The sequence below is a fragment of the Phyllostomus discolor genome, chromosome 12, assembly GCF_004126475.2.
Source record: "Phyllostomus discolor isolate MPI-MPIP mPhyDis1 chromosome 12, mPhyDis1.pri.v3, whole genome shotgun sequence".
Taxonomy (NCBI): Eukaryota; Metazoa; Chordata; class Mammalia; order Chiroptera; family Phyllostomidae; genus Phyllostomus; species Phyllostomus discolor.
In genome coordinates this window covers 27,231,439-27,242,967 of record NC_040914.2, presented here as the reverse complement: position 1 = coordinate 27,242,967, position 11,529 = coordinate 27,231,439, and the positions used below count along the sequence as shown (strand labels likewise).

The window sequence follows — 11,529 nt, the reverse complement described above, 5'->3', positions numbered from 1 at the left end:
GATCATATGGTACTTGTCTTTCTCTGACTGGCTTATTTCACTCAGCATAATACCCTCCAGGTCCATCCCTGCTGTCACAAAATATAAGAGTGCCTTCTTTTCTACAGCTGTGGCATATTCTACCATGTATATGTACCACAGTGTTTTTATCTACTGGTCTACTGGCAGGCAAGTTTTTGCCTTCTCTTACCTGCTCTGCTTGCTCCTTGGGCTGCGGTGGGGGAGGCTGTCTTTGTGATCATGCAGCTTGCTGTCTGGGTGACCAGGTGGGTGGGTATGTCTGGGTTGCCTCAGTCTGAGGACACCACCGCCATGGTGGAGGGATGAGGCAGGGGGTGGGGCAGGGGGTGGGGAGCCACATTTGCAAGCTTGCAGTATTGCTCCTTCATTCCTGGACTGCTGTGCTGTCCAGGGGTGTCCAGGGGTGTACAACCTACAGCCCATGGGCTGCTTGAGGCTCAGGATGGCTACAAATGTGGCCCCCAAAATTTACAAAAATGTCAATTTACTTAAAACATTATGAGATTTTTTTGTGATTACACGTCACAATGTATTTAATGTGTGGCCCAAGACAATGTGTCTTCTTCCATTGTGGTCCAGAGATGCCGAAAGTTCGGACACCCCTGCTAGACCCATTTCTACTGTTGCTCCAAGTTCTAAAGCAATGGGGGAGAGCGGAGGGAGCCAGGGTCTCGGGCAATGATGTGCTGCTGCCCTTCTGCCCCTGCCTACACCACAGTGAGGGGCTGCCCCATGACTCCTCTGCACCTAGTGCATTAGCTGGGTCATTGGCAGCCACCATCTGCATCTGCGGGCACTGTCCCTGGCATTCCCTCATCTCACCTCCACATGTTCTGGTGTGTGGGCCTCTCAGGTGTGTTTGTGTATTAAGCAGAGGAAGCTTTGCTCAATTACAGATGTTCAACTTTTAAATTGATGGGGAGTTGTAAATGGGCCTTTGACTCTGATGTAAGGCTGATTTAACCCTCCAATATTTAGATTTGATCAGTCTCTGGCCTAAAAAATATTATATTTCGGGACTTCCGGCAAGATGGAGGAATAGGTGGACGCACCGTATCTCCTCGCACAACCAAGAATAGAACAACAATAATTTACAGATAATAACACTCAGAACTGACAGAGGATTTATCTGAATGGAAGTCGGACAGCCAAGAAGTTGAAGTAGACCCGTAAATCCAGACTGGTAGGGGATGAGGAGCTGGGCGGGCGCGGGGCTGGCACGGGTCAGCGGCACGCAGAGGTCGGGGAAAATTTGGCGCAAAATTGGCGTGACAGCCATCTGGGGTGCAAGAACGCAGTGGTGATCCCTGAGTACGCAAGCTGCAGCTGGGGGACCCAGTGAGGCAGCGATTGTGGACCAGGGCAGAGCTCGCAGCCCAGGGTCCAGAGAAGGGTCTGAGCCTAGGAGAACTGAACTACCACCATTGTTCCCTCCCATCCCCGCTCCCGCCCCCACATACAACGTCACAATCTAGCGACTGGGGTGCCCAGCCCCGGTGAACACCTAAGGCTCTGCCCCCCACCGTAACAAGAGCGACCAGACCAGAGGGGGGAAAAAAAAAGAGAGACAGGGAAAGATATAAGATATGTTTCCAATAGAACAGATCAGTCCCCCAGGACTCATCCTTTTGAGCGACCAAGAAATAGGCAATCTATCAGATGCACAGTTCAAAACACTGGTGATCAGAAAGCTCATGGAATTGGTTGACTTTGGGCACAATTTAGATGAAAGGATGCAGGTTACCATAAAAGAGATGCAGGAAGATATACGGAGGAGAGCCAATAGTGAAAGGAAGGAATCTGAGTCTCGAAACAATACAGTGGACCAGAAGGAAGATAGAATCAACCAAGCAGGAAAGCATCGTGAAATAAGAATTCAAAAAATCGAGGAAAAGCTTAAGAGCATCCAGGACACCTTTAAATGTTCCAACATCCGAATTATAGGGGTACCAGAAGGGGAAGAGCAACAAGTGGAAAAGTTATTTGAACAAATAATAAAGGAGAACTTCCCCAATCTGGCAAAGGGAACAGTCTTCCAAGAAATCCAAGAAGCTCAGAGAGCCCCAAAGAAGTTGGACCCAAGAAGAAACACACCAAGGCACATCATAATTCCATTAGCCAAGGTAAAAATGAAGGAGAGAATCCTAGAAGCAGCAAGAGATAAGGGGACAGTCACCTACAAAGGAGTTCCCATCAGACTGTCAGCTGATTTCTCCAAAGAGACCTTACAGGCAAGAAGGGGCTGGAAAGAAATATTCCAAGTCATGAAAGACAAGGACCTACATCCCAGACTGCTCTATCCAGCAAAGCTCTCATTTAGAATGGAAGGGAAGATAAAGTGCTTTTCAGATAAGGTCAAGTTAAAGGAGTTCATCATCACCAAGCCCTTATTTTATGAAATGCTAAAGGGACTTATCTAAGAAAAGAAGATAAAGAAAAGACATGTATAGTAAAAGGACAGCAAATTCACAATTATTAACAACCACACCTAAAGCAAAACCAAAAGAAACTAAGTAAATAACTAAAACAGGAACAGAAGCACAGAAATGGAGGGCATGGAGGGCTAGCAGCAGGGTGGTGGGAGGAGGAGAGGGGGGAAAAGGTATAGAGAATAAGTAGCATAGATTGTAGGTTGAAAATAGATAGGGGGAGGGTAAGAATAGTATGAGAAATGTAGAAGCTAAAGAACTCATAAGTATGACACATGGACATGAACTAAAGGGGGGGAACGTGGGTGGGAGAGGGAGTACAGGGTAGAGGGGAGAGAAGGGGGGAAATGGGACAACTGTAATAGCATAATCAATAAAATATATTTAAAAAATATTACATTTCCAAATCTCCATTCATCCTTTCAGGTATGACACTGTAATAACATTTAAAAAATCCAGTATTATTGCCCTGGCCTGGTTGCTCATTTGGTTAGAGTGCTGTCCTGAGGTGCCAAGGTTGTGGGTTCAATCCCCAGTCAGGGAACATACAAGAATCAACCAGTGAATGCAGAAATAAGTGGAACAACAAATCAATCTCTCTCTCTCTCTCATTCAATCAATAAGTAATTTTTAAAACTTCAGTATTCCTTTTCAAACATATCTACCTAGTCTAATGTTTTCTTTTTTAATCATACATAAATACCTCGCTGTCATACTTAGACATCATGTTTCTTCTTTGCCTCTACATATAATATCTGTGCATTACTGACCCTATCTGAATTTTATTTTTGATTGCAATTAAAAAGTTTGTAATAAAATTTGTTTTTTAAAGATTTTTTTTTAGACACAGGTGAAGGGAGGGAGAGAAAGAGGGAAAGAAACATCAATGTGTGGTTGCCTCTTGTGCACCCCCTACTGGGGCCACATGCCTGGCCCACAACTCAGGCATGTGCCTCAAGCCGGATTCAAACTGGCGACCATTTTTTTTTGCAGGCCAGCGCTCAACCCACTGAGCCACATAAGCCAGGGCAATAAAGTTTATTTTTTAGAGCATTTTTAGGTTGAAGTAAAATTGAGAGGAAGATACAGAGATCTCCCCTATACCCCCTGCTTCTACTCATGCCCCTAGCTGATCTAAACAGTTGACAAATGGTAATAATAATCCCATCCTGTTGATATTATTGTTGCCATTGCTGAAACTGGAAAGCTTATTCTAAAAATAGAATGAAAATGAAAAAAAGAGACTATTTAAACCAATCTCGATAAATAATGAATTGAAAGATTTGTCATACTTAACATTGATGTGATTCAGTCATCTCTTCATTTATTTTGTGAATTTTCTCTTTATTTTACCCAATTTTCTAATTGTTCTTTCACTGTTTTCTCAGTGTTAGAGTTTTGATGGTATCTCTGTCTGTCCTATGTGTTTCTTTCTCCCGAATCCTGTCTGTACATCAAGAATATATCTTCACTGTAAATTCACAGAAAAAGGAAGGACATCTGGTTCATTGTCTGCGGGGGTTTCTGTGGACAACTTGATCTCCTGTGGGGACAGTAGGGAGACCTAGGGATTCTGAGGTGGGTTAGAGTAGCTTCAGATGGAAATTCTCGAGGTTTAAAGACCCAGGGCCATCATGGCGAGCAGTGTGGCACTTAAGTCAAAGGAGAGACCAGATTCCAGATTGAATGGGGATGCTCAGACTATGGGCCAGTCTTGGGTGTCAGCCAGAGTTTTGAAACATGAGAGCACTGAAGGAAATGCCCACTTGGAAATACTGTGTAATTGCGTAATACACAGAGTAAAAGGAAGTTTTGGTCCCACCTTGACTTTCAGTTCCACCACAGAGTACGGCTTTGACTCTGAACTTAGCCTCATCCACAGGGAGCAAAGAAAACTCTTCCTGCCTGGGGTTCAGCTGTTCATTAGGATCCTCTCGTTAATTGCCAAAATTACCAGTAATCACCAGTGGAGGCTGGCAGTGATTTGCAGTGGGGACAAAGCTTGCTCCTCCTTGGAGACACCCAGACGTTCCATGCAGACAGTGTCACCGATGCCACGGATGATGTGACAATGGCATCTCTGTGGGGGGATCAGGTCCAGGAACCCCCTGTCACTGTAATGTTAGCCTCAGGTATGCCACTCATCCTGCCTGATTCGTCCCTGTGCAGAGCTCAGGAGAGAGACCAGCCAGGAGAGGTCTTATGTCCAATCTCAGGGCAGAAATCAGAACAGAAAGGGTGGTTTAGGGAGAAGAAATGGAAGTGGGTTTGGGGGACACCATTGGGCAGGACAGGTGCTGACCCACCTGTATCTAAGCAGTTTCTGGCTGTTCTGCCAGGCTGGGGAGAGGTGGGCCTGTGTTGGAAAGAGTTATGACAATGGTGAGGTCCACTGTGGCTCTGTGTCAGAGTCGCTGACAATGTAGGAAAAAGCAGGCTTGCCCTTGGAGTCTGAGCCAAGCCTTGGAGGACCAGAGCCACTGACTGAGCTGCTCAGCCCTATACCAGAGGGTCATCTTACTGTCTCATACCTACAGATTTTTAGGCTTGGGTATGAATACAATTGGAAAACACATGTGCAGAGTTTGAGTGTATAACCCCAGAATTCAGACGTAAAATGAGGCCCATTGACACAAACACACATGCAGACAGATATTCCCTGAAAATAGTCCATGGTATACTGCTGTGTTGATATAAACACTATTTTTTTTTTCTGTTTGAAATCATGCACTGAGATGCAAATGTCTCATACTCTTTGAAGATTCTTGTGTCATTTTTGTGTGTGTGTTCTGTGTTGTGTATGAGTAAGTGTTGCTTTGTGCATGTGAGGCTGCAAGGGGGGAGAGAGAATTTCTAGTGAGATCATCTCTGTCAAGTTCCAGAAATAGTTTGACTGATGGGACACGCCTGGTCCCTTCTTCCCATTGTACAGTTTAATACCCTGTTCTCACTATCATTACCATAGATCATCAAACAAAGAAACAAATAAAATAATATCTATCCTAACCATAGCCTCTACTACTGTACCTGCTATTTCCATAAACTCTATATGAGAGCTAACTTCGTTCCCGCCCTTGTGATCATCCAGGAACATGAAAAGCACATTGTTCTTGCAACAGCCTTTGACCTATGTTCTGTATTAATGTCTTAATTTAATTTTTTAAGAAAGCATACAGAGGCACAGCCCAGTAAGCAAAATTCTCAGGTTGGACTAAGCTAATTATGTGGATGAGCTTGATACAAGGTAGGAGCTATCTGGTCCAGAACCTGGAATTTAACAACTTACCTCAAGGATTCTGCCCACAGTCCTATCATCCTTCCATCTTCCAAATGAGGAAACATGGTTTTGAGAACTCAGTGGGGAGGTAGGGTTTGTAATATCCTGCACCAGTGAGTAGAAAGTTAGAAAAAGATCAAGAACTGATAATTTTTAAGCTGAGAATTACAGTGCATGGTTCTACTGCCTGTGTTATTTGCAGAATTTTTTTCATAAGATGGGCCCAACTTTCCTGAACAGAACATAATTTTTGTAACTCCGGAAATTTTGTTTAAAATTGATATTTCCTCATCTGCATCATTTGGTCATGTCCTGATGACACATTCACTGTCTTCATGGTGTGGCCTAGCATCTCCATGGTGCTTCCCCTGCACAGACACCACCAGAGGCTGCAGCACATTCATACCCCCCACAGCTGCCACCAATGCCCTGCAGTAACCAGAGCCACCCACACTGTCCTGATGCTGGTGGTCACCTGTGTCACCTCCTACATGCTGAATTCCATTTTTGCTTTTTACATCATTGTGTGAGTGGGCCCTCATCTCTGGTGGGTGCAGACCCCTCCTAGCTAGCTTCCTGTTTTCCTGTTCTTCACCCTTCACTGCAAATGCTTATGGATCCTGGAGCTCCTGGGGTCATGAACTGTTGAAAGTGGCTCTTGACAATATAATATATGTACATGAATGTTTATAATATTCTTAATTACACTATTCAGTAATCCTTCTCTGGATGCCAGTGTTGTACATAATGAACTTTATTTTTAAATTAAAATAGAATTGACACACAGCCTTGTGTAAGTGTAAGGTGTCCAGTGTTTATTGGATGCACTTGCATTCACTCATGTGCTGCCTAACAGTGATCCACCCTGAGAAATGTGTACTTGTGCAATGTTGTGGTTGTGAGAACAGCACAGAGACAGTATCACCTGGATGGCCTCCCTACTGCTCACCTGGACTGCAGGGCACAGCCTATTGCTTCTGGGCTACAAGCCTGCATAGCACCTTATCACATAAAATACCATGAGATTAACTCCACACTGGATAAAATGAAACCATCAAGAGACCCAGTACACAGGCATATGAGGCTGCTGCAGCCATAACAAAGCGTACTGATCTACTGCAAGCCTTTAAAAAAACTGTCACTCAAGATGATGTTAATTTATTTGAGAGAAAGAGTGTGTGTTAGAGAGAGAGGGAGTCATCAATCAGTTGCCTCCCATAAGAAACCTGACCAGGGATAGAACCCACATTTTGGTTCTCATGATGACACTCTATTCAACTGAACCACCTGGACAAAGCAGGCATAAATTCTTTGGTGGGGTGTCTGATTAGAATTTTGATCCATTTTTTTGAGTTATTGTTATCTTACTGTTGAGTCTGAGGCTTCTTATGTATATTCCAAAAGAACTGAATTGCAAACATTTTCTCGCAGTCTGTGGCCTGAGCTCTTTTTATAGACATAACAGCAATGTTAATGCACAGGTAGATTTTCCTTGGAGGAGGAATCAGAAGTGACTCCCTGTGATGGTTTCCTGGGAGAGGACTTAGGTGACTGAGGGGGCTGGGGGACAACGTGACTCATTTATTTTGTGTATTCCTGAGTGTCTTTTGAATGCTCCTGTATGTGTATGAAAAATGTTTCCAAAGAGCAAGTTACATAAAATCCCTTCACTTACAAAACTCCTGACAGACCATCCTCTCATCACAATTTAAGATTCAGATTCTGATCCTCTTCTCTAGGACCAACCATTGGCCTTAGAAATTCCATTCCTCACAAACTTGGCTGGATTCTATGGACAAATCCTCCCATTTCAGAAAATAGCTAAAAATGCCATGTGTAATACAAAAACCCACTTCTTAAAAGCAACAGAGAGTTGATGAGACACAAACAACCACACCCCAGAAGAAAGGAAAGACCCAGCTTGGCCTCCACAGAGAGCAGCGCCCTGAGTGAGCAGTGGGGGAAGGTGTGCAAGTTCATCATTGTCCAGAGCCCAGACATGGAACCCAGCACTGTCAGCCCTGAGCTGAGCTCTTCACTTTCCTCCCTGTCTGTCTTCCCTTTTATACATATCAACAAAGCTTTTTAAATTAACTATGTATATACAGATAATACATGACTTATATGATAAATGTATATTCACTATAAAAATTATAAAATGTTAAAAGCTATAAATGACAAATATTACTAAACTAAATGGGTTGATTCACTTGTGCACAGTCAAGCCCAATCAAATGCAAACAGGAGTTTGCAGCAAAGAAAGTAAAGGTTTAGCCCTGGCTGGTGTGGCTCAGTTGGTTGGAGCATCATCCCATAAGCAAAAGGTTGCATGTTGCATTCCTGGTCAGTGCACATACCTCAGTTGTGCATATGATCCCTGGTCCAGGTGCCTATAAAAGGAAATCAACCAATGTTTCTCTCTCACATCAATGTTTTTCTCTCTCCCTGCCTCTCTCCCTGTAAGCAATGAAAAAATAATGCCCTCAGGTGAACATAAAAAAATAAAAAGAAAGTAAATGTTTGTTTGAGGAACTGGCACCAAACCCAAGTCACAGGCGAGTTGTTCCTCTAAAACCTGGCTCCCAGATGGCTTCTAGGGGATGGGCTGCATAGGGGACTGAGGGACTTAGGGTAAAGGTCTCCATTGATTGGTCAGCACTAGGGTAGGGGGTGGTTGGTCATTGCACCTGGTCCTAATTCAGCCATGCAGTTGTTCTGTCTCATTTCACACATTCATTCCACTGCTCTCCCAGGAGTATAAATCTTCATAAGTATGTATTTGAACACATGAGATATTTCAACCACTTTCCTCTCTGCAGACACCTGTCCACAGCCCTAGGTCCTGCCACAGGTGACCAGGGCCCTGCACACCAGGAGCTGGATGGACACTGTGGATGTCCTTCACCTCATCTTCAGCAGCCCAGGCCTCTCCTGTTCTGGCTCCCCTGTTCAGGAGCACCTGGATACCACATGTTCCTTTTTGGTTTACTTCCTGATTTTCCTCAATTTTCCTGGAAGTATTTTCCAAAAGAGAACATGGAAAGTTAACTATTAAAACTCTAAACACATGAAGAACCCATAGGCTATCCTAGCCCTTATTCACATCTTGACTTGATATAGAACTCTGTGTTGGAAATATTTTTTTCTTCAGTAATTGGAAGGCATTGCTTCAATGTCTTCTAGTCTCCAGGCCCATATTTTCTGCCTCTTAAAGTTTTCACTGTGTCTCTCCTCCCTAAGTAGAGAATACATAGCTTAAATAAACCTGGTTGGGGGAAAATAAACAAGAGAGACCCATTTTACCAGATGAACCCAAGGACAGATGAAGTCAGGGGATCAAATAACAAAACAAACAAAAACAACAGCAACAACAACAAAAAAACATTACAACCAGACACACCTAAGAAAAGAAGTAAAACAGTGGAGCTGACTAGAGGGTAATCCCCAAGCCCCCATGTGCTCATGTTGATGCATCAGTTTATTAAAAACACCGCTGGAAAGCTGATGAATATTCTGCTGGAATCCTCCCCTAGGTTCTCACCCAGAAAAGAGAGATTAAAACCCTCCAGGCAGAGACCTGGGGCAGCTGGCTCTTGAGCGCACCCACACCTCCATGTCAGACATAAACTTCTTCCTCTCCTTCTGAGCTCTAAGGTGCCCTTGAGATTATCAGCCAGGGGAGCTCAGGGCAGCAGCAGCTGATCTTGGGTTTATGCCCCATCCTGACTTTAAGGTCCCCTTTCTCCCTGACTCTCCAGTGAGCTGACAGTTATCCCACCTTGGCTCACTTCTGTCTCTGGCAGTTTTACTTCCCAATGAGCTGACTGCAGCCCAGCCTTGGCTCACTCCTTTCTGTAACATTTCCAGGAACCACAGAGGCCCTGTCTAGGCTCTCTCCAGTGACTGACTTCTTCTACCCTAAGTTCTTCCTTAGTGTCACCAGCTTTGATAAACATACGTTCAATATCCCCTAACTCAGGCTGTGAAATCTTATCCAGAGGAAGTCAAGCACCCACACACCACACACCACAGGCTGGCCTGAGACAGAACTGCTCAGGCCCAGGCCTGTCCAGTAACAACAGCTGCTAAGGGACCCAGTCAAAGTGAATTACCAGGGCTCTGAGAGAAAATGTCCTGTGTTCACCACACCTTCATCACCTCCGAACCTCTCTGAGTCTCCTTTTCCCTGTCCCCTTGAAGGATCCCATATTGAGTGCTTCTTGTGTTTGCCCTGAAGATTATACTTGACCCTCTGGTAGATCCCATGGTGTCACTGCCTGAGACACATTAAGCAATCTTCTGTCCATAGTCACCATCATTCTATTGATTGAAGCATTTAGAGACATTCCATCCTTTTGCTTTTACAAAACCACAATACAAGAAACCTCCTTGAATAAATATTTTTGAGGACATGTGTGATTATCTTCTTAGAATAAATTCCTAAAAGAGGAATTTCTGTGTCAAAATGTAAGCACATTTAAATTGCTGAGACCTTTTACAAAAAGCATCCTTCAGGAGTTTTGTCCCAGTTTTCAATCTCTTTAGCCTTTACAACAGTATGAGTTCCCCACCCTCCTCTAATATATTCATTATTTTCATTCACCTTTGTCCAAGTTCTAGAGTTTACTTTTCATTTCTGTTTCTCTTATTCTACATTCTCATTTTTGTTTACATGTATTTACTACAAATATAACTGTCTTACATTTGTATTTTTTCTTTTTCTAAATGTTTTTTAAATTCTTTATTGTTTGACTGAGTTGTAAATATTTTTAAATATTAAATTTAAGAAAGGAGGAAGTCCTGCCTAGTGTGGCTCAATGTTTAAGTGCCAGCCTACAAATCAAAGGGTCGCAAGTTCAATTCCCACCAACCCAGGGCACATGCTTGGGCTGCTGGACAGGTTCCAGTAGGGGATGTGCTACAGGCAACTGCACATTGATGTTTCTCTCCCTCTCTTTCTCTCTCCTTTCCCCTCTTTAAAAAAATAAAATAAAGTCTTTTTTTTAAGAAGAAGGAGGAGGAGGAAGAGGAGGAAGGAAAAGCAGCCTCAACATTGGAATGAGTCTGGTGCTCAGAGCGAGGCCCATTGTTGCTGGGAGTTAGCCTGGTGCTCACTGCTGGGCCGGGTTACTCTCCAGTTGGACACACGTGCTCTCACAGAACATCAGCATCAGACAAGGACATCCCTAGACCATGGCAAAGTGAGAGAAAATGACACCACACTGCATTTTGTCTAAACGCAGACAAACACAAGGACAGAGGCACTCACAAGAATACCAGCCACCTGCAGCCAGTAGCTGCCATTTGGACGCTCAGACACAGAACAATTGCTTGTTCCAGAATGTTCTATTGAAAAGAACTGCGCTTCATATTATCTGGGCCTCAAGTCACAGCACTAGACCTGTGAAAAGTGAAGGGGCCGATATCATCTCTCTGACAGATGGCACCACATTTCTGTCTGGGACATGAGTACATCTTACGCTGCTCTAAAACAAAGCTAGGTTTCCTGTGGGTCTGGTGCCTTCAGACACAAACTGTACTCAATTCAAACAGGAAACACCTGTCCCCCATCTCCTTTCCCAGACTGGGGACACTCTCTGAAATCTCATTTCCAGGGGGTGAGCTTTCTTCTAGAAGAACCCAGGGCAATGCTCTCAGCAGAGGGTGGGGAAGCAGGGATCCCACCTCAGGGAGAGGGGTTCTAGGATGTGAGGAGGGTGCAAAAGATGGGGCCAGTAGGGAGACTCCCCCTGGTTTATCCAGAACAACCATTCTCAAAGTGTGCTCTGTGGAACCCTTGAG

The 11,529-nt window shown here is 44.1% G+C and overlaps 1 protein-coding gene across 1 annotated transcript in view; it reads right to left on the bottom strand.

The window, feature by feature from the left end:
- LOC114510749 (patr class I histocompatibility antigen, A-2 alpha chain-like) overlaps nt 1–11,529 on the bottom strand; it is a 512,772-nt gene that overhangs the window by 176,458 nt on the left and 324,785 nt on the right. The gene's annotated exons all lie outside the window — the stretch shown is intronic.